Here is a 27,028-nt window from a genome sequence, read left to right as displayed (position 1 = left end):
GGAGCAATAATGACATAGTTAACGTTTGTGTCACTGCAGTCCTAGAATGAGAGGAAAAAGGACGTGGGGCTTAACAATTACTTGAGGAAATAATGACTGAAAACTTCCCAAATTTGGTGAAAAACTAATCTATAGACTCAGGAAACTGAGTGACTCCGAAATAGAATAAACGCAGACAACTCCAGGCTCAGACATATAGTCAAATCTATGAAAACTAAAAGAGTAATTGTATTAGTCACTGGTCTAATTTTCCAGAGATAATGCTAGAAAAAATACCATACAGAATTTAGTATGCTAGAATTTTAGTAGAAAAAACAGAAACCATGGACAGTTAGAGCAGCACACACAACACTTGGTAACTTAAAAAGATCTATGTGGAGTCTTATCTTGTTGGCTTATGTTTGACTGAATTGAACAAGACAACCAATGAACAAAAAAAAAATGTATTTTTAAAATCACTTTGGTATTACCACAATTGTTGGTATTTTTTTCTTATTTTCTGATAAGAATATTACCTTTATTTTTAATATTTTGGTTTTACTTTTTCTTGTTAATTTTGTTTCTCCAAATGTTATAAATACTTCTTTAAAGTTTAAACCTCATGCAACACTCTGAATCCAATTGATACACTTATTTTAATGTTAGAGCTGTTTTCCTATATTTACACAAATAGGTAATTTTCTATAAAGTATAGATCACTTTTCAGGAATACATATTCCTTTTTCAAAAATACTTTAATTCACTGACAGCAAGATCTACAGACACTAAAACTAATCATGCTTTCTGAAATAATTTTAAATCCTGGTATCAGAGAAACAAAAACTTTGAGATGTAATCAGTACTAATTTAGAAGTAAAAATAATTTATTTTGATAATAATTGTTATCAAAAATAACCATACTCTTTCACTCTTTATGAAAGGATTAGGTTTCTTATGGCCTATTTAAGGACTCTTTTTAATAGAATATTTGTCTTCAGCGTAAGGAATCTCAGAGGTAACTTGAAATAGGTAATGAACTTTGTATTATCTGTTCTCTTTTTAGACATCTGGAATGAAAATTTCAACATATGCTTGCATGTTTGTGTGTATGAATGTCAGTATCCTGTTTTCAGTTGGCAAATATAGCAGCCTAAAATACACCTGTGATTTTGATAAGTGTTTGAGAGGAAGCACTTCTAGTTGTAAAAACTAGACAATTTTCACCTAGCCAATATTGGTTCATTACCCATAATCTGATTTTTTTAGAAAAATATATTAATTTCAATTCAGCTGTCAATATTATATATTTTGATTACCTCTCCCATGATCAATATGAATATTTACAGATAATGTATATTAATATTATTATGTATTCAATTAGAAAAATAAGTACTATTACTCCTTTTCTTGACCACATTTTGTGTGAGAATATTTTCCATGTCTCATCTGCAACTGAAAGTGTGTTGTCTCTGATAGATAAAATTCTTACCACCATTTTGATGGAGGCCTTTTTTCTACTTAAGTAAGGAAGAGATGTTAAAGATTAATTACTCACAGCTGCCAATTTCAGGCAACTTTTGTTCCACCACCCACTTTATGTTTATCATAACGTATATTCACTGCATCCTTAAAGCCATCAACCTGTAACCTCCTAACATTCTCATTTTCTGAGTACTTGCTTCATAATTTTTCTCCACTCCAATCTTATTATGAACTCCATCATTTAAGTAGATGGTCCTTTTGGCACTCTGGCTCAGAGTCCCTCCTATGATGCCAAGGACTCTTCATTTTATCTGTTAATCACCGGCATAAACATGACCCTGATCAAAATCATCACATTTGTTTTCTCATTCTCTGCAATTTTGAATGCTGACATTTCCTTTCCTTGAACATGAGAAATTACAAGAAGAGTAGTTCTTTTTGACTTGTTTTGTCTCTCCCACTTCCATAACTCCAGCAAGCCTGTTTTTTTCTGTCTAAATCCTAACCTCTATTATTCTGTTATTCTCTAACCTGAAGCCTAATTCTGTGTTCATTTTTCTTCATTGCCAGCTAGGATGCCAGAGGCATCTGTGTCTTCTGCTGCCCATAGCAACCGAGGCACTGATACTCCTGCCACACCACTGTGACTGCACTGATATTTATTTATTATCTCTGCTGTCTGGTGTAATTACATCTGCTCTCCAAATAGAAGTTGTTGATTTAAAACATTTTCAAAAATATGCCGACTGCATCCATTTCAAGTTAATGTTATTCTGGTCATTCCTCACTTGTTTTTTTTTTTTTTTCCTCCCCTTGAATCATTATCACGTTTCTTTCAGCAGGTGTTCCAGTGGTCTCTCAACTAACTGCCAATTTCCCTATTCCCAGATGAGCCAATATACTCCAACTTCAGGAATAGTGATTCATATAACAAGAATTATTGTACCTCCGTAGATCCATATCTTAATTACATATTGAGAGACCTGCCATACGTCAGGTGCTGGAGATAGAAGGATGTTAAGCCAAAGATCGTCTATTACAAGTTTCATTTCTGGAAGGAGAAACACATAAACAATAATTTTGATTTAGGATGTTAAGGATTACACCTGTGATTCTTCTTTATCTCCCAAATACTTTTTTCTTTACAAATTTCTACTTTTTGCTTCCTACCTAGGAGGAATAAATGTCTCTCTTCTTTCCAATGCTGTCTCCTTATTGAATGGCATTGCCACAAAAATGCTCCACTATTTTAATCCCCTGCTAAGGTCTCTCATCCTCCACTGCATCTTTTCCTTCAGTCTGCAAACATTATTAAGCCTTAAAATGAAAATTGTCTTCCCTGGGTCTCTAGTTATTTCTTGACAATTTTTAAGTAAATTTCTTTATTCAGCATAATTTGCTCATTTTACACTTAAAAATCAGCTTCTATCCTACCACTTACTGCAGCTTGGCTTGTGAATTACCAGATCAATTGTCTTTATTCATTCTTCATCTTCTTTGAATATTTTGCTTCATGAAATTATGTTTAGCTCTAATTTTTATTGCTCCTGTTAGGAAAAATCTACTCATCTTTCACATACGAGATTTAGTGCTTTGCTTTTTTTTTTTTTTTGATGGAGCCTTGCTCTGTCGCCCAAGCTGGAGTGCAGTGGTGCGATCTCAGCTCACTGCAACCTCCGCCTCCCGGGTTTAAGTGATTCTTCTGCCTCAGCCTCCTGAGTAGCTGGGATTACAGGCGTGTAATTTTTGTATTTTTAGTAGAGACGGGGTTTCACCATGTTGGTCTGGCTGGTCTAGAACTCCTGACCTCCTGATCGTCCTGCCTCGGCCTCCCAAAGTGCTGGGATTACAGGCATAAGCCACTGCGCCTGGCCTTAGTGCTCTTCTTCTGTGAAAATCCGGACACCTCCTTCCTCTCAGAATTAATAGGTCTGATTTCACTTACTGTTTGTGCGTACTGCTATCATAGTTAATTCACAATTATTTAGATTCTAGAAAAAAATCAATAGTATGAGCAAACAAATTGAGAAATAATTTTTTTGAGTGCAGTACATTGTTGGAATTTATATTTTAAGTTATAAGGTATAACAAGGTGAATCTGGGAAACAGAGGTGAATGGTAGGTTACTGCCTAATAGTGAGAGTCCTAGAAAGCCACACTAAGCCTTCTGGGATCTAATCTTACTTGGAATTCTCTATATTGAAGGTACCAGCCCCATTTCTCCTTTGGCTTTTCAGCAGAGTATTTTTGAAAGAAGCAGAAATTGACTGGACAGAGTTTTTGATCAAATGTTAAGCAACTTCTGGGATATTTGGCATTTTTAGTAAGTTTACTATTTATTTCACCAGATTCTGATCAAATTTTCTAGTAACATTGAGCTGGATTTTCGAACATATTTATCTCTACCGTGTGTGCGCGTGTGTGGTTGTGTATCTTAGATAGCTGGAACCAATTTTAATAGCCTTCTGAACTTTCCACATTTAAAACTTCCATTAAATGAAACTAAATTGACGAGAAAAGTTTGTTGTCAGGATTGATAAGACCTCTCCTGAAGCTTCATCCTTAGGAAATCTGGGCTTCAGAGATTACTTCTCATTGGGCTCTTTCTCCAGGAGTAGATGCCTAAAAGAAGGAAGAAAATTTCTTTTCAGCATCCTTTATTGTAACACTTTTATAATGCTAACAGCAACACATAGAATATGCCTAGGGGAAATTTCAGGTAGATTGCTAATTATACACCAGCTTTATTGAATGAATGATAATCAACTCTTAATTTATTTTACTTTTGCTTAATATATTTTAGAGCAGAGTTTCTTTAGAATAGATTGAAAGTAATCTTTCCATTCCCTATACCACAGATGTGGTTATTCACCTAACTCCGGAGAGAGATTATGGAATTATAATTTGTTCTCTTTATTGCATAACTACATATGCTGACACCAAAGTTACACTGTTTACTAAAATGATCTTTTAGGGTCTGGGGGAAGCTTTTATTTAATTTCATACAATCAGATGTTATAAAGATTTAAATCAGCCTTGACTACAACATATCTGGGCAACAGTCTATCCTATATTCTGAATTGCTGAAGACTACTGGGAGGCAAAATGAAAGTTTGTCCTGGCCAAATCAGTAAAATAATGTTATGAAATACTTTTAGATTAAGTCAATCTAAAGCTATTAAGTTCAAATCATCGTCATCATCGTCATCATCATCATCATCATCATTTTAGCAAATATCCTTTGGGAGTGGAAAGTAATGGGGTCACAAAAATTTCCCTTAGGATACTTTGGGCTGTAGTATGAGAACCTGAAATAATACAGGTTTGCAGCTATTATAAAGTATGCTATAGATTCTACAACACAATACGTAGTAGCATTTTTTTTATACTGGTGACTGACAGTTTACTTGAGCTTAAGTCTTGATGTGTTCCATCCACAGTTTATATACAAGGATATAAGATTTTATCTCATAAATCAATAAAAACTGAAGCCCTTCTACTGCTAGAATTATCATTCTGCCTAATTTTATGAGCCTCAATTATCATTTAAAATAATATTACATATTATATTGAAATATGTTGTTTATTTAAATATATTTAAAATAATGTATTATTTAAATAATAACAAAATGCCATTTGATTTATTATGAATATTTATTATATTAATATTTATAATATACATATTATATTTTATAACATTTTATTATACAAGTATTAATATTAATATTCACCTTTAATCAATAGGTAAAGTTCCATAAGCATGTAATATTAATGAAAGAATATTTCTGCAAAAAAAGGAAAGTTATCAAATACATTTTTGAAGTTATCATTAGTCTAAATACCCACATAAACATACATAGACGCATTAAAAAGCACACACTGGCACAATCAAAAGACCCAGTCTGCAAACTTCTAATCAAAATAGTGCCAAAACAAGTTTAATAAAAATGTTTGAAGAGCTATTCACTATGGCTAAGAATCACACATTAATAGATTGTTTTCTTTCAGTTTGAGTATTCTTCTTACATATTCTTTTCTTTAGAAATTCTTACTTGACCTCATCAAGTGTAAGTTGGATGCTTCCCTAATGTACTTACAAAGCAATCTGAACTATCATTCTATGCCCATTGGAATGCCTAAAATTAAAACAACTATCAATCCCAAGTGTTGGCTAGGAAGTGGAGCAACTGGAACGTTCATACATTGCTTGTGGGAGTATAAAGTGGTACAATTACTTTTGAAAGATTAATCCGTTTCTTGAAAGGTTAAACATATGCCTACTCTACAGCCATGTAATTCCACGCAAGGACTTGAACAAGATGCTGCATAGAAGCTTTACACAATGTAGTAAAAGACAGTAAATAACCCTAACGTTTATCAGCAGGAGAGTTAATAAGCAGATTGTGGAATAATGCTTCCTATTGAAAAAGAATGAACTACCCATGCATGCGACTGCGTGGATGAATCTCATTAGCATTATGTGGACAGAGAGACGACATTCACAAGACAGTACATATAGTGTGATTCCATTCATAGGATATTTAAGAGTAGATCTCTGGTTTGCTGGTGCTGGGATGACAGAGTGGGGATTGTATACAAAGGCTTAATGTGTAGTGGGTATAAAAATCTATGCATTTGTCATAATGCATCCAACTATACACTTAAACTGTGTTCATTTTATTATTTTTGCTTTAAATTTTAGAAAATTAATTGCTACTATAACACCAATAATTCTAAAGGAAAACCTATAAGATCATTTCAATGGATGTCGAAAGTAAAAAAAAAAGATACTCATTTCTGTTAAAAAGCAAAGCAGAACATAAGAAAAAAATGGTTTAAGTAGGACTAGAAAGTTAGTTTTTGAAATATGGTTAAGAAAAACTATATGAAATCAGTAGCCATTGGTAAATATAATTATGTGATGGTTATAAAATATAACTATTATTATAGTTAATTAAATTTATTAAATATATTAATAATATTAATATTTTAATATTTTACATTATTATGAAAATTAATTATGTTTAAGTATTGGAAACAAATAACTATTTCAGGACATTTTTAATTAATATTAGAAAACTAAAGATAGCTAACTAAAAACAAATGAATTACCAAAAGGTTTTGGATAGGCATTAGGAGAATAAGAAGAAAGAAAATGCTGAAGTTTTCTGTATAACTGATGAGTTAGACTAAAATATCTGTACACAAATCAAATGCAAAATATAAGCAAATCTGTACAGCACACATAAAAGACCTGTACAAACATGATTACAAGAATTATGAATATATATATATGTGTGTGTGTATATATATATATATAAAATTTGGAATATATTGAATTTTGCTTAAGCTAGTTAATGAAGGTCTAAATATTATTAAAGTGTCCTATTTTTTTCCTAGATTAATTTACACTTATGGTAGGCAGCCAGCAAAAAAAAAAAAAAAAAAAAAAAAAAAAAAAAAAAAAAAAAAAAACGACAGAGGATTTTAGTGTGACAGCTGCAAGGAACTGATTCTGCCAAGAACAGAAATGAACTTGGAAAAGAATCCTCACACCAGATAGGAACACAGCCTGCTGTCACGTTGACTTCAGCCTGAACAGTGAGCCCAACCACACTGTGCTGGACTTGGGACCTATGAGCTGCTAACGTTGTAGTAATTAATTACATAGCAATAGGAAACTAACATGACATTTAAATATGACATTAAAGCCAATCGTAGTCTTAAGGAGACTCTTAACTTTTAACATAATATGGTTATTCATCTGAAAGAATGATCCTTTTTTATTTTAAAGTTATAAAGTAGATGAAGAAAAGTTGGAATTAAAGAAGTGTACCCCCAGATATTTTAGACATAATTAAATGTGTCCTGTCATCGCAATGATTTATAGAAGTATTGTGAAAGACATTAGAATGTCCAGAGACAACTTCTGCTTTCCTAAATTTTTAATATATGGTGTAAGAATCATCAAAACTCATGAGGCAGATATTTCTTATTAAACAAAATGTGTTTGAAAATTTACCTTGGAAACAAAATCAAATGAGGTCCAAACTACACATTAATAAGATCAATTACAGTTAGATTACATACTTAAAAAATTTAAACCACAATAATCTAAGATAAAATAACAAAATCAGCTTTGAATTTGCAATGACTTTCTACATATAAAACACTGTGAAAATCAAAACTTTCTTCATGGTAAAAACATAAATAAGGCCCGGACCGGTGGTTCACGCCTGTAATCCCAGCACTTTGGGAGGCCGAGGCGGGTGGATCACCTGAGATCAGGAGTTTGAGACCAGCCTGACCAACATGGAGAAACCCAGTCTCTACTGAAAATACAAAAGTAGCTGGGTGTGGTGGCACATGCCTGTAATTCCTGCTACTTGGGAGGCTGAAGCAGGAGAATTGCTTGAACCCAGGAGGTGGAGGTTGCTGTGAGCCGAGATTGGACCTTTGCACTCCAGCCTGAGCAACAAGAACGAAACTCCATCACACACACACACACACAAATTAAATAAATAAAAGACAAAAATGGAAAATATTTGCAAGGAATTTATGTTTAATATAAAAGGAACTCTAACATGATTATTGAGTTAAAATAAGAAACAATTTGGTGGACATAAATTGGTTCTCAGGACAGGAGCCATTGAAATGGATAAAAGCATGTTAGTAATAAAATAGACTAAGTGAAAATACTAGTTTACATTTATTCAACTGACAAGCATATTTTTAAAACAATAATGCTGAGATATTTAAAACAATAATGCTGAGATAGACTCAGCATATGCAATATAATTCAAGAGTGTTAAACCATTCATATCCTTTGACAAAGTAATCCAACTCTTAGAAAACATTTTATGAGAAAATAATCAGAAATTTTAAAATTATTTACCCACATATTATTTATACTAATAAGACACTGGAAATAATCGAAATATTTCACAGGAGAGAAACTGGGCTAATAAGTTATGGTATAACTAAATGGCCAAATATTCTGTTGGCCTTAAGGTGTTTTATGAAAAAAATATTTACATGGGGAAAATGCCCATGGTTTCTTAAGTAACAAAGTTAGATGTCAAAATAGGTAACTGTTAGTTAACTCTATACAAACAAAAATAATTGGAAGGAAATGCCTCCATATGGGAATGGTTATTTCAGACTTTGAAGACTATAGGAATTATTATTTTTTTCTTTAGCATTTTCTTTCTTTCTTTCCTAGTATTCCTATAGAACACTTTTATTAACTTTTAAGTCATAAACAGATCTATGTGAATTGTTACTTTAAGTGGTGCCTGTACTCTTGCTATTGAAAGTGTGACCTCGTGCGTCAGCACTCGCATCACCCGGGAGCCTGCTAGAAACTCAAACCCTATGCAGGGTAGCTGGGAGAAAATGCTATTTAAAAATCTGATGGTTCTCAGGGATCATGTTGAAATTTTACTATTGTCAAGGAGGCAATTTTTCATTCCCTGCTTCCTAACGCTTCACAGTGTTCATTCATATCTACCATGTGTTTTCCATTAATATCGTTCTGTCATAATTATTCCCATTTCTAAGCAGAGCAAAGTCCTTTTTAAAAAATTGTTTTTTTACTCTGAGTTCCAGGATACATGTGCAGAATGTGCAGGTTTGTTACGTAGGTATACATGTGCCATGGGGGTTTGCTGCATCTATCAACCAGTCATCAAGGTTTTAAACCCCACATGCATTAGGTATTTCTCCTAATGCTATCCCTGTCCTTGCCCCCCACCCCCTGACAGGCCCTGGTGTGTGTTGTTCGCCTCCTTGTGTCCATGTGTTCTCATTGTTCAACTCCCACTTATAAGTGAGAACATTCAGTGTTTGGTTTTCTGTTCCTGTGTTGGTTTGCTGAGAATGGTGGTTTCCAGCTTCATCTATGTCCTGGCAAAGGGCATGAACTCATTCTTTTTTATGGCTGCATAGTATTCTATGGTGTATATGTGCCACATTTTCTTTATCTAGTCTATCATTGATGGGCATTAGGGTTGGTTCCAAGTCTTTGCTATTGTAAATAGTGCTGCGATAAACATACACGTGCATGTGTCTTTATAGAAGAATGATTTATAATCCTTTGGGTATATACCCAGTAATGGGATTGCTGGGTCAAATGGTATTTCTAGTTCTAGATCCTTCAGGAATCACCACACTGTCTTCCACAATGGTTGAATTAATTTACACTCTCACCAACAGTGTAAAAGCATTCTTATTTCTTTTTTAAAGAAAATCATGTTGGTAGTTGGGTCATGGCTTTTAGATGAGAGTGGTCTTTGCACAAGTCTCCTATTTTGTTTAAAATAATAATGGTGATGATATTATTAGTAGGCTTAATATTTTACAAATAATTTTACTTTGAATGGAAACAGAATATTTTCCTTGTAGGCCCATATACAGTTAATTTAGCAAAGAATTAAATAAAATGTCACATTTAAAAAAATTAATTTTCTTAATTAAAAATCCTTATAATTGGCTAGGCGCGGTCGCTCATGCCTGTAATCCCAGCACTTTGGGAGGCTAAGGAGGGCAGATCACGAGGTCAGGAGATTGAGACTATTCTGGCTTACACGATGAAACCCCGTCTCTACTAAAAATACAAAAAAATTAGCCGGGCATGGTGGCGGGTGCCTGTAGTCCCAGCTGCTTGGGAGGCTGAGGCAGGAGAATTTCTTGAACCAGGGAGGCGGGGCTTGCAGTGAGCCAAGATCGCGCCACTGCACTCCAGCCTGGATGACAGAGCGAGGCCCCGTCTCAAAAAACAGAAACAAACCAACAAACAAAAAATGCCTTATAATTAAAAAAAACTCAAAGGGTTCTGTTAATTTATCATTACTTGAGAATCCATAATTTTAATATGTGTGTTAAAATGTATGATTTAAATTCTCCACGGACACACTGCATCCTTGGCTTTTACAGAGATGTTAAAAATGAATTAATCTTATGACATTCACCATAGTGTTATTCAAGCCAGCATAAACAAAACATCCCAAGAAAAATATCTTCCTGCTAGAAAAACAGGTCTCTGTTTCCTTTTACCAAAAAATTTGAGCCTTGTTGAATATAATACATGTTGTATACTGAAATGAACTTTATTGTATAGTTTTGTTCATCTTGGACATCTTGTACACGTAGTTTTTTCATTCATACTCCTTTTAACTTTTTCGTCTAATCTATGCAGATTCCTCCTATGTAAAATGGAAGGAACAGTGATTAACATGGTAAGTTGTGAGAATTTAATAATAAAACACACATTCCTCAAGAGTTCAACTCACTGTCAGATACACAGTGATGTTCTGTGAACAGCAGCTACTTTTATTATAAATTTCTTCTTTTCAAAATATTCCGAAATATAAGCAAACGTGTAGTTTTGGAGGTGGATATAAACACAAATATCACTATTTTTATAAAAGTTGTTTTAGAAACCCTTCAAAGAATCTCCTAAATACTGTGATGCATTATAAAATAGCTATAATATTTTGAGGTTTAAAATACTTATTAAAAGAGGCATATTCATATCTAGACTATTAATCTTAAAACAAATTATCTACAAGTTAAAAATAAACCACAAATTGAATAGTAAAAATGTGTGAATTGGGGAGAAATAATAAATACACACATTTTGATTCTGGTTATAAGCTGGTAAGTAATTAGATCTGGGTTATAGACCTGATTCATTAGCCATAAATTTTAGTATCTTTAAGGCTGAAGTTCCTCATCTGTATTGTGATAAAATGATACTAGTTTTTTGCTAAAGTTTTCCTGACTCAAAAATTTCAAAAATTAATTAATACCCCTCTAATCTGAATTTAATTTCTAAAGTTAAGAATGAGGATTTTTATTTCTGTTGTATCATTCTAAACATATATTGAAAGTTTTAAAATACATTTGTATTCTAAAAGTCTATTTACTGAAGAAGATTTTGGAAGAATATAGCTATCTGTAATCAACTATTCTAAGTACATTCAATTTTCCAAATTTTGATCATTTTCCTCATAGGGCTACAGCTCATCTCTGCTCTTAGACCTGGTCTCTTATTCAACTAGTTTGTCAGAAAGCTGGAAATTTTGAAATATTATAGCTCTAGTTGAGAGATTTAGTCAAAAGTACAGAAACTCTTCAATAGAGAGTTACATTAATGTCACACAGGAAGTTAGATTATTAGGTTCATAACCAAAAGCCTGGCTCTCCTCACTCCCCCACCCCCATCTACCATCTATCTGTCTGTCTGTCTGTCTGTCTGTCTATCTATCTATCTATCTTTTTATCATTTATCATCTATATGACTTAATAGAGTGTCTAATCTGCTGCAAAGAAAGCCAGCCACTGCATTCTAAAGAGGAGAATTATGGTCATGGCCATAGCATGTGCATCTGTCTCTAGAAATGATAATATAGAGATTGATATTATGGCAATGAGACCAAAGCTGGCTGTCAGGAGTATTTGTTGGAAATTGGGATAAACTTAAGCATAATCATGAATGTAGCTGCTATAATAATATTTTACTTTTGACTTAAATGAAAATTATCATATTGAATTGCTTCGTGAATGAATGTGTTTAATATCAGCTGTAGACCATGGAATACATACTAGCAGGATGGCAATTCTGTGTGGAGCAGATGGAGATTTTGGGTGCTCTTCAAAGTGAAGCCCAGTATATGACCCATTGCAGCAAGGTTATTTGAGGGGGTTCATAAAAGCATGGATCAGTACTGCATGGCTTGTATGACACTGAAAAATCCTCAATATTTTTTGTAGAGATACCTAATATAACTATTATCATTTGTCACACAAAAATCCTGGTTACAAGATCAGTTAATGGATTCCTTCAAAAATATTTTAAATTATGAATTTAGTCTAATCACATTTCAAAACTTGGACTAAAGTCAACTTAAATAAATATGAAATTTTAATTTCCAAATTAGGGGTTAGATGTTATATGTCACATTCATTCTTAATTCTCTAGGAAAAGGCAGTGAAATTGATGTAACACTTCTAAAACAGGTTTGTTAAACATCCCCTCTTATTAATACAATTTCCATAAGATTATATAAGCAGAAATAAACATCATCATAGATGATTTTTTAATAAGTATGAACTCACACCATAATTTCTTAAAGAATGGCAGACTAAAGATGTTTCATCATTATCAGTTTTGTGTATAGATGCCATTTGTGAAAATGTCTTAAAACCATGAAAAAGAATGCCTTACACACCAGGCACATTGGATTCTTTGATTAAATGCTCCTTTTAATTAGCATTTTAAGAAAACTTTCTTGATAAGAAGATCAGAAAGCTCTTCAAGTGCAGTTACAAAGTTTTTTCAGTATTATTTCCAACATATCTACATTGCATAGAAATATAGCTAGTATTTTGCAGATATAACTCTAGTTTTAACAATGCTGTGTGCTGGAAATTATACTATTATTGAGAAATACAACTGGTTCTTATGATCCCAAATTATTAATATTTGCTCTTTTCACCAAACCATAGGATGTACCCTCAGGAGTCTCTCATATTAATGCAATTAATTGAGAAAACAATGACAACAACAGTAACAATCCATTTAATCAATGGTAATTTCCAATTTGATATCTTTCCATAATTAATTTTCTTTTTTCTTTTCTTCTCTTTTTATTTTTTATAGAAGGGGGTCTCCCTGTGTTGCCCAGGCTGGTCTCAAACTCCTGGGCTCAAGTGATTTGCCCACCTCACCTTCCCAAAGTGCTAGGATTACAGGTGTGAGCCACTGAACCCAGCCCATAATCAATTTTCAAAGGAGACTCAGGTTTCAGTCTGACTGTGAGCATATTTACTGCTAGTAGCATCTTTCCTCAATTTACCTGCTGTTCATAAAGTTGTAAAGTTATCTTTTCACATATAAAATAAATCATATTATTATGTGTTTCTATGTAATAACTGTCAAATGTTAGCTGGAACATAAATTAAACAAGTGTTTTTGAATACTTTATACTATGACTGGCATAAAGATAAGCCATCGGCTTTTGGCTATTTTATATTCTTCTCAATACGTATTCTGTCTTTTAGAATTCTACAGCTTGTTCAAAATGTCCTGAACTGCAGGATTTAGAGAGCCAATAATCAAGATCTTACCATTTTTAAATAGATCAAACTTTTAGAAATAACTTAATGCTGGCTTTGCAGAAAAATATTTGAAATGCTATAAACTATACTCCTAAAAATCTTAACCCAACACAAGATCAATAGTATTTGAACATCATAACGTCAATTTATATTTTCTGCAAAGGAATACAGATTTTACAAAATATGCTTCAAATATCTGTTAATACATTTCACTGCCAGAATTTTTATTCTGTAGAATACTTTTCACTGCATATTTTACTTCTTAAAAATATTATGCACGATGTATACAAGTAGAATAAAGTAAGTAAGCGTTCAGGACCAAAAGTCATTTTATCATTACCAACTAATCTAGAATGTCTGATTTGCGATGCCAAAAATGTTCTGCCCACAGTTGCTACTAGACTAAGCAGAATTTAAGGAAAACTAATTAGCTACAGAATGAATCTATGAAACGTTAAGTCAAGTTATCAAAATTCTCTCGTTCTTCATGCATTTGTACTGCTTATTTTATATGCCATTAGTGTCAAGAAATGTAGTCCGTATGAATTACTTTTATACAATAACTTTAGTAAGGCCTTTAAACAATTTAGATATTTTATATGAAACAGACTTAAGAAAACTCTCACTTAACAAAGTGAGTCTTAATATAAAGAACAGTATCAGATAGTTTGTCTTAAGCAAAAATAGAGCAATTTACCAGTTGAACCAAACTTATCATTTCACTCAGCTCATAGTAAATATTTTAGTAAAGCTTAAACTAAAAACATTTGAAAGGACATATGCACAAAAAAGTAATGATCATTAACAATGGAATCATTCATATTGAAGGCATTTTTTAATTTTTTCTCTTAAATTTGATATAGACCTAAACTACTAACTAGAGATTTTTGTAATAGGTATGGATTTAATGTGTTTAGAAACAATATAACCAAGTAAAGTTTTAATTTATTTATTCATAAATTAGTAGGATTGAAAGGATATGAAAAACTATTCATACTGAACTGTTTATGATAATAGGAGTGGCATTTGAAGGCAGAGGAATTGTTGGTTTCTATCTTGGTATTTATAATTGCTATTTTAAATAGGGATATTATGTTTATATGTTATATGATAATTTAAGCATATGGTATTTAAAAACAATGAACATTAAATATACAAATTACATTTTTCATTGTCCCCCTATTTGTTAACCTGGGACAGAGTGTGATGATAAGAAAAGGAAGGATCTGGGCAGCAGTCATAGATGTCCCAGGCCACTCCTTGCTTTTCTGGAAGTGGCTTGTGTTTACTTGTACCCTTATACTTATCAGTGAAGTTTGACACGGGATAACAGCACTAATCCATGTGAGTCTGCCTTGACAATTCGACCTTTTTATGTTCACAAAAATAACAGGTAATTCTCCAAAGAGTAAATTTAAATTAGCACAGGGAGAGAAATCAGTTTGCTAATGAGAAGAGAAAATCCAATAAGCACACGTGATAAACCATTTCCCTCAAAATTTAAAAAGGTAACTGTACCAGGTGAAGATACAGATGTAGAAAAGAAAAAAGAAATAAATTCCCATATCTGATGGGAATATAAATCAGTATCAACATAAGAGAAAGCAGTTTGGCAACACAAATCTAGGGAAAAATCCACTAACCCAAAAAAGTAAAAAATTACGTGTGTATGTGTGTGTAGGTATGTAGCCTAGTGAATCCACTGCACTTGTATATAAAGACTTGTATATAAAGCAAATATTTTCACTGTAGCACTTTTTGCTATGAGGCAAAATTAGAAATGACCATCAGTCAAAAATTAGACAAATTTTGGTGTTTTCATACAATAGAATACTGGAATTTAGCAGTTGTTTAACCATACCTGAGCAAAGCTTTATGAATCAACATGAATCAATTATTACAAATAAAGATGAAAAACAAGAAGTTTCTAAAAATACGTATATATTTTGTCAGTGCAATACAAGACAGTGTTTTTGTATTAGATATTTATGTAGTGTGTGACGTAACAAAAATGGTAGTACTGAACACCAAGTTTAGAAAATTAGTTAACTCTGGGATATGAGGAAGAGAAATAAAATTGGTGAAAATAAATTTAAATACATAGGATCTTCAAAACTTCATGGAAAATATGTATTATCAAAAATACTATGTGTGCTGAGATTCAGGGGATCACGATGGACAGGAGGCAGGACTAGATTGAAGCTCCAGGCAGAGCAACCTACGGAGGCTTGCACTGTGAATTTTAGCTCCAGATCAACTTCAAGAATAAAGTAGCAATCCCAAGAAGACCCACAGCCCCTCTGAAGGAAGCGGACTGCTCCTGCAGGACCCGGGAGACACCCCAAATACTATGAGTGTCCCAACTGTGGAAGTGGGAAAGGGAGTGTCCCGAACACACACCCCCACTGGAGAAGCTGAAGGTGTTTGTGGGAGAAGTTTCCGACTTTACCTGGAGCTGAGTCAAGTCAGAGAGCCGAGCGAAATACAGGGGTACAGGAAGCAGCAGAAAGGCCCTCGGAGCTCACTGGGTCCCCAAGCAGCCCATTCCTGCCTGGCAGCACAAAGATCCATCCGGAGGGCGGCCAGAGGAGCAGGGGGTAAAACTCTACAGGGAGAAGGAATTCTCTAGCTGAACTTTGTAACCATTTGAACAGGGCAAGAAGCCTCCTGGCCAGAACTCGGGGGAGGGCGCGAATCTGGCCTGCAGACTTCACAGGCAGGGGGAGGAACTAAAGCCCTTTTCTCTGGGGGCTGGGAGATGGATAGCATTCAGCAAATTTTCAAGCCATTCTCACCCTCCGCCTAAAAACTGACTCTGGGCTGTTGGGGTTACGGGGGCATGGTGAGAGTGAGACCAGCCCTTCAGTTTGCGTGGGAGCTGGGTGAGGCCAGTGACTGTCAGCTTTCTCCGACTTCCCTGACAACCTGCATGACTCAGCAGAGGCAGCCTTAATCCTTCTGGTACATAACTCCAGTGACCTGGGAATGTCACCCCCATCCCCAACAACAGCTTCAGCAGGACCCACCCAAAAAGAGTCTGAGCTCAGACACACCTAGCCCCACCCCCACCTGATGGTCCTTCCCTATCCACCCTGGTAGCAGAAGACAAAGGGCATATAATCTCGGAGATCTAGGCCCACCCGCTGCCAGTTCCTCTCCACACCACTACAGCTGATGCTCTCTGGAAAGCACCACCTCCTGGCAGGAACCCAACCAGCACAAAAATAGAGCATTAAACCACCAAACTAAGGACCCTTATGGAGTCCGTTGCACCCTCCACCACCTCCACCAGAAGAGGCGCTGGTATCCACAGCTGAGAGACCCATTGACGGTTCACATCATAGAACTCTGTGCAGACAACCCCCAGTGCCAGCCCAGAGCCAGGGAGACTCGCTGGGTGGCGGGGCCCAGAAGAGAGACAGCAATCACTGCAGTTCAGCTCACAGGAAGCCACATCCATAGAAAAAGGGGGAGAGTACTACACCAAGGGAACACCCAGGGGAACAAAAGAATCTGAACAACAGCCTTCAGCCCTAGACCTTCCCTCTGACAGAGGCTACCCAAATGAGAAGAAACCAGAAAACCAACCCTGGTAATATGACAAAACAAGGATCTTCAACACCCCCCCAAAATCATACTAGTTCACCAGCAATGGATCCAAACCAAGAAGAAACCATTGATTTACCTGAAAAAGAATTCAGGACGTTAGTTATTAAGCTAATCAGGGAGGGACCAGAGAAAGATGAAGCCCAATGCAAGGAAATCCAAAAAATGATACAAGAAGTAAAGGGAGAAATATTCATGGAAATAGATAGCTTAAAGAAAAAAAAAAACATAAAAAATTCAGGAAACTTTGGACACACCTTTAGAAATGCAAAATGCTCTGGAAAGTCTCAGCAATAGAATTGAACAAGTAGAAGAAAGAAGTTCTGAATCCGAAGGCAAGGTCTTTGAATTAACCAAATCCAACAAAGACAATAAAGAATAAGAAAATATGAACAAAGCTTCTAAGAAGTCTGGGATTATGTTAAATGAGCAAACCTAAGAATAATTAATGTACCTGAGGAAGAAGAGAATTCTAAAAACCTGGAAAACATGTTTGGGGGAATAATCGAGGAAAACTTCCTGGCCTTGCAAGAGACCTAGACAGCCAAATACAAGAATCACAAAGAACACCTAGGAAATTCATCACAAAAAGATCTTCACTTAGGCACATTGTCGTCAGGTTATCCAAACTTAAGATAAAGGAAAGAAGCTTAAGAGTTGTGAGACAGAAGCATCAGGTAACCTATCAAGGAAAACTCATCAGATTAACAGCAGATTTCTCAGCAGAAACCCTACAAGCTAGAAGGGATTGGGACCCTATCTTGTTTCCTCAAACAAAATAATTACTAGCCAAGAATTTTGTATCCAGTGAAACTAAGCATCATATGTGAAGGCAAGATACAGTTGTTTTCAGACAAACAAATGCTGAGAGAATTTGCCATTATCAAACCACCACTACAAGAACTGCTAAAAGGAACTCTAAATATTGAAACGAATACTGGAAACACATCAAAACAGATGCTCTTTAAAGCATAAATCACACAGGACACATACAACAAAAATACAAGTTAGAAAGTGAAAACAAAAAGTAAAATCAAAGTACACAGGCAACAAAGAGCATGACAAAAGCAATGGTTCCTCACATTTCAATACTAACATTGAATGTAAATGCCCTAAATGCTCCACTTAAAAGATAAAGAATTGCAGAATGGGTAAGACCTTACCAACTAATTATCTGCTGTCTTCAGGAGACTCGCCTAACACATAAGGACCCACATAAAATAAAGGGATGAATAAGGATATTTCATGTGAATGGACACCAAAAGCCAGCAGGGTAGCTACTCTTGCATCAGACAAGACAAACTTTAAAGCAACAGTGGTTAAAAGAGACAAAGAGGGGCAGGATATAATGGTAAAAGGCCTTGTCCAACAGGAAAATATCATAATTCTAAACATATATGCACCTAACACTGGAGCTCCCAAATTTATAAAAACAATTACTAATAGACCCAAGAAATGAGATAGACAGCAGCACAATAATAGTGGGGGATGTCAATACTCCACTGACAGCACTAGACAGGTCATCAAGACAGAAAGTCAACAAAGAAACAATGGGTTTAAACTATACCTTGGAACAAATGGACTTAACAGATATATACAGAACATTTCATCCAACAACCACAGAACACACATTCTATCCAACAGTGCATGAAACTTTCTCCAAGATTGACCATATTATAGGCCATAAAAATAAGCCTCAATAAATTTAAGACAATTGAAATTATATCAAGCACTCTCTCAGACCACAGTATGATAAAACTGGAAATCAACTCCAAAATGAACCTTCAAAAAAGAAAACTGCAGACCAATATCCTTGGTGAACATAGTTGCTAAAATCCTTAACAAAATACTGGCCGACTGAATCCAACAACATATCAAAAAGAGAATACACCATGATCAAGTGCGTTTTATACCGGGGTGCAGGGATGGTTTAACATACACGAGTCAATAAATGTGATGCACTACATAAACAGAATTTAAAACAAAAATCACGTGATCATCTCAATAGATGCAGAAAAAGCATTCGACAAAATCCAGCATCCCTTTATGATTAAAACTCTCAGCAAAATCCGCATACAAAGAACATACCTTAATGTAATAAAATCCACCTATGACAAACCCACAGCCAACATAATACTGAATGGGGAAAAGCTGAAAGCATTCCCTCTGAGAACAGGAACAAGACGAGGATGCCCACTCTCACCACTCCTCTTCAACATAGTACTCAAAGTCCTAGCCAGAGCAATCAGACAAGAGAAAGAAATAAAGGGTATCCAAATCAGTAAAAAGGAAGTGAAACTGTCACCTGTTTGCTGACGATGTGATCATTTACCAGAAACCTCCTAGAACTGATAAAAAAAAAAATCCAGCAAAGTCCTGGATACAAGATTAATGTATACAAATGAGTAGCTTTCCTATAACACTAGCAGTGACCAAGCAGAGAATCAAATCAAGAACTCCGCCCTTTTTACAACAAAAGCTACAACAAAACAAAAGAAAACAAAAACATAAAATACTTGGGAATATACCCAACAAAGGAGTTAAAAGACCTCTACAAGGAAAACTACAAAACACTGCTGAAAGAAATAGATGACATGAACAAATGCAAACACATCTTATGCTCATGGATGGGTAGAATCAATATTGTGAAAATGACCATACTGCCAAAAGCAATCTACAAATTCAATGCAATCCCCATCAGAATACCACTATCATACTTCAGAGAATTAGAAAAAAAAATTCCAAAATTCATATAGAACCAAAAAAGAGCCCCCATAGTCAAAGCAAGACTAAGCCAAAAGAACAAATCTGGATGCATCACACTACCTAATTTCATACTATACTATAAGGCCATAGTCATCAAAATAGACACCCTTTTCAACAAACGGTGCGGGGATAATTGGCAAGCTACATGTAGGATAATAAAACTGTATCCTCATCTCTCACCTTATACAAAAATCAGCTCATGATGGATTAAGGACTTAAATCTAAGACCTGAAACTAAAAAAAATTTCTAGAAGATAACATTGGAAAAACCCTTCTAACATCAGCTTAGGCAAGGATTTCATGACCAAGAACCCAAAAGCAAATGCAATAAAAATAAAAATAAATAGCTGGGACCTAATTAAACTAAAGAGCTTTTGCACAGCAAAAGGAACAGTCAGCAGAGTAAACAGACAACCCACAGAGTGGGAGAAAGTCTTCACAATCTATACATCTGACAAAAGACTAATACAACGAACTCAAATCAGTAAGAAAAAAACAAAGAATCCCATCAAGAACTGGGCTAAGGACATGAATAGATGGTTCTCAAAAGAAGATATACAAATGGCCAACAAGCATGAAAAAAATGCTCAACATCAGTAGTGATTAGGGAAATCCAAGTCCAAACCACAATGAGATACCACCTCACTCTGGCAAGAATGGCCATAATCAAAAACTCAAAAAACAGAAGATTTTGGCATGGATGCGGTGAACAGGGAACACTTCTACACTGCTGATGGGAATGTAAACTAGTACAGCCACTGTGGAAAACAGTGTGGAGATTCCTTAAAGAAGTAAAAGTAGAACTACCATTTAATCCAGCAATCCTACTACTGGGTGTCTACTCAGAGGAAAAATAAGTCATTATTCAAAAAAGATACTTGCACATACATGTTTATAGCAGCACAATTCACAATTGCAAAATTGTGGAACCAAACCAAATACCCATCAATCAGTGAGTGGATAAAGAAATGGTGATATATATCACAGCCATAGAAAGGAATGAATTAACAACATTTGCAGTGACCTGGATGAGATTGGAGACTATTATTCTAAGTGATATAATGCAGAAATGGAAAACCAAACATCATATGTTCTCACTGATATGTTGGAGCTAAGCTATGAGGATGCGAAGGCATAAGAATAATACAATGGGCTTTGGAGATTTTTGGGGAAGAGTGGGAGGAGACAAGGGATAAAAGACTACAAATATGGTGCAATGTATATATGGGTGATGGGTGCACCAAAATCTCACAAATCACCACTAAAGAACTTACTCATGTAACCAAATACCACGTGTAACCCAATAGCTTATGGAAAAAATACTATGCATGGATTTCAAAAACTTTTTGCATCAAAATAAACTTGTACTAAGCTGTTACAACATATTTGAACAGGATCTAGTTGCATCTAGCTTGAAGCACAAAGAAGGATAAGACATTAGTTTGAAAAGAGCCCCTATCAGAGCAACAGGAATTCTGCTAAAGTTGAAGCAAGAGCAAACATCAAATTTATGGTAGATCCTGTATAAAAGAATGGTAAAATGATTGATACATTAAGAAAAGTTTATGGGGGCAATGTCTCAAAGGATTCAGTGGTTTATAAATGGAAAACTAATTTTAAAACGGGACGAGACAATGTTGAAGATGAAGCCTGCAGGGGCAGACAATTCATGTCATTTTTTGAGGAAAAAATTCATCTTGTTTGTGCCCCAAATAAAGGGGACTGAAATTAACAGCAGAAACAATAGCCAATAGCATAAACATCTCAATTGGCTCAGCTTGCACAATTCTGACTGAAAAATTGAAGTTAAGCAAACTTTCCACTCAATGATTGCCAAAACTGTTGCACCCATATCAGCTGCAAAAAGGAGCAGAGCTTTCAATGGAAATTTTAAACAGGTGGGATCAAGATTATGAAGAATTTCTTCAAAGGATTGTAACAGGAGATGAAACATGGCTTTACCAGTATGATCCTGAAGACAGAACACAATTGAAGCAACTACCACCAAGAGGTAGAATTGGTCTGTTCAAAGCCAAACTGGGCTGGTCAAGAGCAAAACTCATGGCAAAAGATTTCTTTGAGATTCTTACGGCATTTTGCTTGTTGACTCTCTGGAGGGCCAAAAACCAATAACATCTGCTTATTATGGGAGTGTTTTTGAGAAAATTAGCCAAAGCTTTAGCAGAAACCACCCCCGCGCCCGGGAAACCTTCACCAGAGAGCCCTCCTCCACCACGACAATCCTCCTGCCCCATTCCTCTTATTGAACAAGGGCAATTTTATGAGTATTTTCATAGGAAATTTTTAGACATCCGCATTACAGTTCTGATTGGTTCCTTCTTTGTGTTTCATAATATTAAAAAAACCTTTAAAGGGCACCAGTTTTTCTTCAGTTAATAATGGAGAAAAGACGGCATTGACGTAACTATATTCTCAGGACTCACTTTCTTAGGAATGGACTAAATGGCTGGTATCATCACTGGTATCACTTACTTATTTTGAATTTGTTGGAGCTTATGTAGAAAAATACTATTTATATTTTTTATTCTTATCTTTTAATTATATTTTTCCATGAACTTTTTGAGGTCTCGTATATAGTTTTTAAATAAAATATAGTAACAAATATTTGTAAAATTTATATGGTGTATAAAAGGTGCTTAGTTATAATATCCTTATACTTTTCTTTATGTGTTAACTATTTTTTATTAAATGAATCAAAATAGTTTGAGCTTCTCTCAGAAGTCACCCAGGAGGACATCAATCAAATTGATGTGATTTTCTTCATTATTCTGGCAGAATATTGGGCTTCTTCGTCTGGGCTTAGAGTTCATTACAAATTTCCAGAAACTTCTTTCTTGGCTTTGATCCTTTGTCATAATGTGCTGGTGAATGTTAAACAGTAGGCTCTCTGGAGTGTATGTAGGGGGCGATATAGTAAGGGGAGTTCTGACAGGTTGCATTTGCTGATTTTTGTGGTGTAAATTTCTCTAATATGGTCACTTTCAAGCTACCAACACGATGCCACTGAATGCAAAATTTTAAAAAGTTGTACTGTGGCACATGAATATGATAGTCATAACCTCAAGAACATAGATAATAAAGTATAGTAAAATAATTAGAACATGATGAGTTTGAGTCTTTCTTACCTTTTTAAAATATGATTTATTTAATTCTAAGCTTATATAATTTATGGTAGCCACCTTTCCTCCTTTAGAGCCACATATCAGTCATAATTAGCACCTTGGCCATGGAGTGAGGCAGAAAACCAAACCAAATCATACAAAAAGTATGGATCCAGGTAGAGGAGTATTTGTTTTTCTGATCTAATTGCCATTAATGGGATTCTTCTGATATTAATACCAGAAGTATAAATGCTTCATGACTGAGCGATCATCTTTTTCAGACGAGGCAAAACAGAGTCATATACATACATCTCGTCCCGTCCCGTCCCGTCCCATGCCATGCCGTCCCATCCCATCCCATATCTCTCTCTCTATCTCATCTATCTATCTTATCTATCTATCTATCTATCTATCTATCATCTATCCATCCATCCATCTACCTATCTCATCTATCTATCTATCTATCTATCTATCTATCTATCTATCTATCTATCTATCTATCTGTGTGTCTGTCTGTCTAATCTATCATGTATAAATGTTGTTGACATTACTGCTGTTACTTTGTGTTGTCTTAACTTCTTTTGTATATTCTGATTTTATGTTGAGTCATGAAAATTAAAGCTATAGTTCAAAAAAGTGATGGAAATGTTAGTGATACAGCTGAGCTTCAATATACTCTAGGTTTCTTTTAAAAGCTGTATGCAGAGTGCAGGGGCTTATGCAACTAAGTGGGCTGTTTGGCAAGATAATAGACATAGCAGAGAGGGAAATTTATATCTCCTACCTGAAAGTCTGTGTGTTTACAAGAGTAGATGTTTGACACATTCCAGAGGTCGTACTATGTCAGGTTATCTTCTGAATTTTTTTGGCCTACTATAGTCTACTTAGAATACACCAAAGTGTACATAAATTTCTTCTCTGTTTTGAGTTTAATGTGACCATTGTCCTTATAGACATGCTTGTAGGTACACCCTCTTGAAATGATTTAATTAATACAATGTTATATATAAACTTTAAAAGTATTTGACAACATCTGATCATGAAGATTCCTATCAGTATAGAAAAGTGTCAGCCGGGCACAGTGGCTCACGCCTGTAATCCTAGCACTCTGGGAGGCCAAGGCAGGTGAATCATGAGGTCAGGAGTTCAAGACCAACCTGGCCACCATGGTGAAACCCCGTCTCTACCAAAAATACAAAAATTAGCTGGGCGTGGTGGCGGGTGCCTGTAATCCCAGCTACTTGGGAGGCTGAGGCAGGAGAATCATTTGAACCCGGGAGGTAGAGGTTGGAAAAGTGTCAGCAATGTTACCAGTTGCCATTTAAGTACACTTTCTTTTACTTTCAAAAGGATTTTTTATTCTATAATAAACTATAAAAGAATCATGGCAGTTGCTTTCGATCGATTCATATAATTCTCTGCCCAGAGAGAAAATGCAAAGCATTAAAAGGACAGAATCATAAAATATGATGCCTCCAAGCAAAAGGCAGGGAATTTCATCCTCCTATGTATTTTTAATTTAAGAGGGACATGAAAAAAGACATGACCGGTGATAGAAAAGGTGAATTTGGGGCACTTCTGTCCTTTTTTTTTTGTTTTACAAAATGGCCAGAAACTTGTTTGTGACAACATGTCTAGCAACTTGCTTGGCTTCAATCACTTGCAAAAGAAATAATAAAATTATTAAAAATGGAAATGAAATCTTTCATTTTGTTTCACCAGTGAGAAAAGCTGGTCAAAGAGATTGTCCTGAGAAGTTTGTTTCCTCATCTCTTAAGAAAGCTGCGATATGACTGAACAAGTGACTTGTGTTTTTCATCATAATTATAAAGATTATGAGTAGAATGGTCAAATTAGAAGACATTTTAAAATGCTTACTTGATGTACTACAACTTGAGAATCAGCCAAGTATTTTTAAAGGAGTATTTAAATTAGATCATAATAAATTGATAAAGAAACAATCCCTCCAATTTAAAAATTAAAAAACATGCTGTGGCCAGGCGCCATGGCTCACGCCTGTAATCCCAGCAATTTGAGAGGCCAAGGCCGGTGGATCACGAACTCAAGAGATTGAGACCATCCTGGCCAACATGGTGAAACCTGTCTCTACTAAAAAAAAAAAAAAAAATTAGCTGGACATGGTGATGGGTGCTTGTAATCCTAGCTACTCAGGAGGCTAAGGTAGGAGAACTGCTTGAACCCAGGAGGCGAAAGTTGCAGTGAGCTGAGATTGCACCACTGCACTTCAGCATGGGTGACAGAGCAAGGCTCCATCTCAGGAAAACAAAAACAAAAACGTGCTGTGAGGTTCATTCTTTTTAAAAATATAGCAAGAAGGAAATGGATCAACAGATATCACACATAAGTGCTATTTCTGCTAGAACAGAGACTCTGATGTTACTTAGACTCAAACTGTTGCTATACACCAGGAGTTTCTGAACTTTAGCATGCATTGCAATCACACAGATGTTGAGCTCTAGCCCTGGAGTTGATGTGGTACATCTGAGGTGGAGCTTAAAAATTTCTATTTCCAATGAGTTCCCAGGTAATGATGATTCTGCTGAATTGTGGATCATCCATTGAGAACCACAGCTATAAACAATATCACATATTGAGGATAGATGTGATGATATAAAATTATAAAGAAATGCGTGAACATGAAAATTGCCAGATTCACAATAGTGTGTGTTTATGTTGGAGAAAGTAGTGTGGAAAGGTGACATAGAATGTTTAATTCTATTAGAAGACAATATTTTAAATAATTAATCTAAGTAGGTAGATGGGTATTTGTTGCATCACTTTTTATAGATTTTGCATGTCTTGAACATTTCATGATTTACTTTTTAAAAATAAAGTTGTTAATACTGAACTAAGGTTTGTATAAATTAAGTACGAATGATCGGGTACATTCTGGTAGCCAAAAGGTACAGAATTGCTAGGATTTGAATTTCCTTTAATCAAATAGTTTAAATAATACAATCTTAAAAAGCTTAAAATGTTGTTATATAAATGACGTAATAGAAAAAATATTACAGTGACTGTTCGGTTTTAAATCTATTAGTTTATTCAACAAATATTTACTGAGTTTCTACTATGTTTCAGAAAATGTTCTAGGCACTAGAAATACAATGATCGAAATGGACACAAATGTTGGCCTTATGGGGCCTCCATTCTGTAAAAAGTCATATATTCTGTTCAGTAACAAACGTGATGTGATGTAAAGGTTGGCAAAAGGACAGAAAAACCTGAAATATCAATCCAGTTTTGATATCTAAAAACAGTAGTGAACAAATAAAGTGAATTCTAAGCTAAGGAATTGTTCAGAATATGCTAATAAGAAATATACTCAGCAAATTATAAAATTAAAATAAAAACTACAAGTTTAATCTGATTTTCATGGGGAAGACTCGTAGGAAGACTGTTGGGAGAATTTCCACTCATTTCTTTTTTTTTTTCCTGAGTATCTAAGCCAGTTATATGCAACATGGTTTTTCCCTCTATGAATGTCTCCTTTACACATATACCATATTTTCCATGGGAACATGTCTAAATAGAGACAATGATTTGGGGGTGAAGTTGTACAGATGATTCCTCCCACTACTCAGCAAACATCTTTCCCGAGAGTAATGCTCCCTTTTCATTTGGGAATTAATGAAATAATTAAGTCATAAAACATGATTGTACATATTTATTTAACTGCTTCACTAGTTTATTTACTTGTCAAGCATGTTTAAGATTTCTAATAAGTTATTAGCTCAGGACACAGCATCGAAGTTCAGATTACTAGACTGGGTTCTGCTCTCAAATAGCTCGGAGGAGGATGAAGGACATATGAAAAATGCGGTCAGAGAAGAGCCATGATAAAAGGACTTGCCAGAGAAGACTTTGAGTGACAGCCCATGTATACTACTCATACATGAAACAGGCAAGGATCCCCAGAGGATGTAATGCTT

The 27,028-nt window shown here is 35.0% G+C and overlaps 1 long non-coding RNA gene across 1 annotated transcript; it reads right to left on the bottom strand.

Moving 5' to 3' along the window:
• Nucleotides 1–10,530: 10,530 nt before the first annotated feature.
• LOC134809261 (uncharacterized) lies at nucleotides 10,531–16,558 on the bottom strand. Its single transcript, XR_010154568.1, has 2 exons — nucleotides 16,031–16,558; nucleotides 10,531–10,664 (listed from the first exon to the last, which is right to left on the bottom strand). It is a non-coding gene; the product is annotated as an uncharacterized LOC134809261 (long non-coding RNA).
• Between the last annotated feature and the right edge of the window lie 10,470 nt (nucleotides 16,559–27,028).

Source organism: Pan troglodytes, chromosome 22, assembly GCF_028858775.2.
Source record: "Pan troglodytes isolate AG18354 chromosome 22, NHGRI_mPanTro3-v2.0_pri, whole genome shotgun sequence".
NCBI classification, from domain to species: Eukaryota; Metazoa; Chordata; class Mammalia; order Primates; family Hominidae; genus Pan; species Pan troglodytes.
This window is presented reverse-complemented; position numbering and strand designations above follow the sequence as displayed.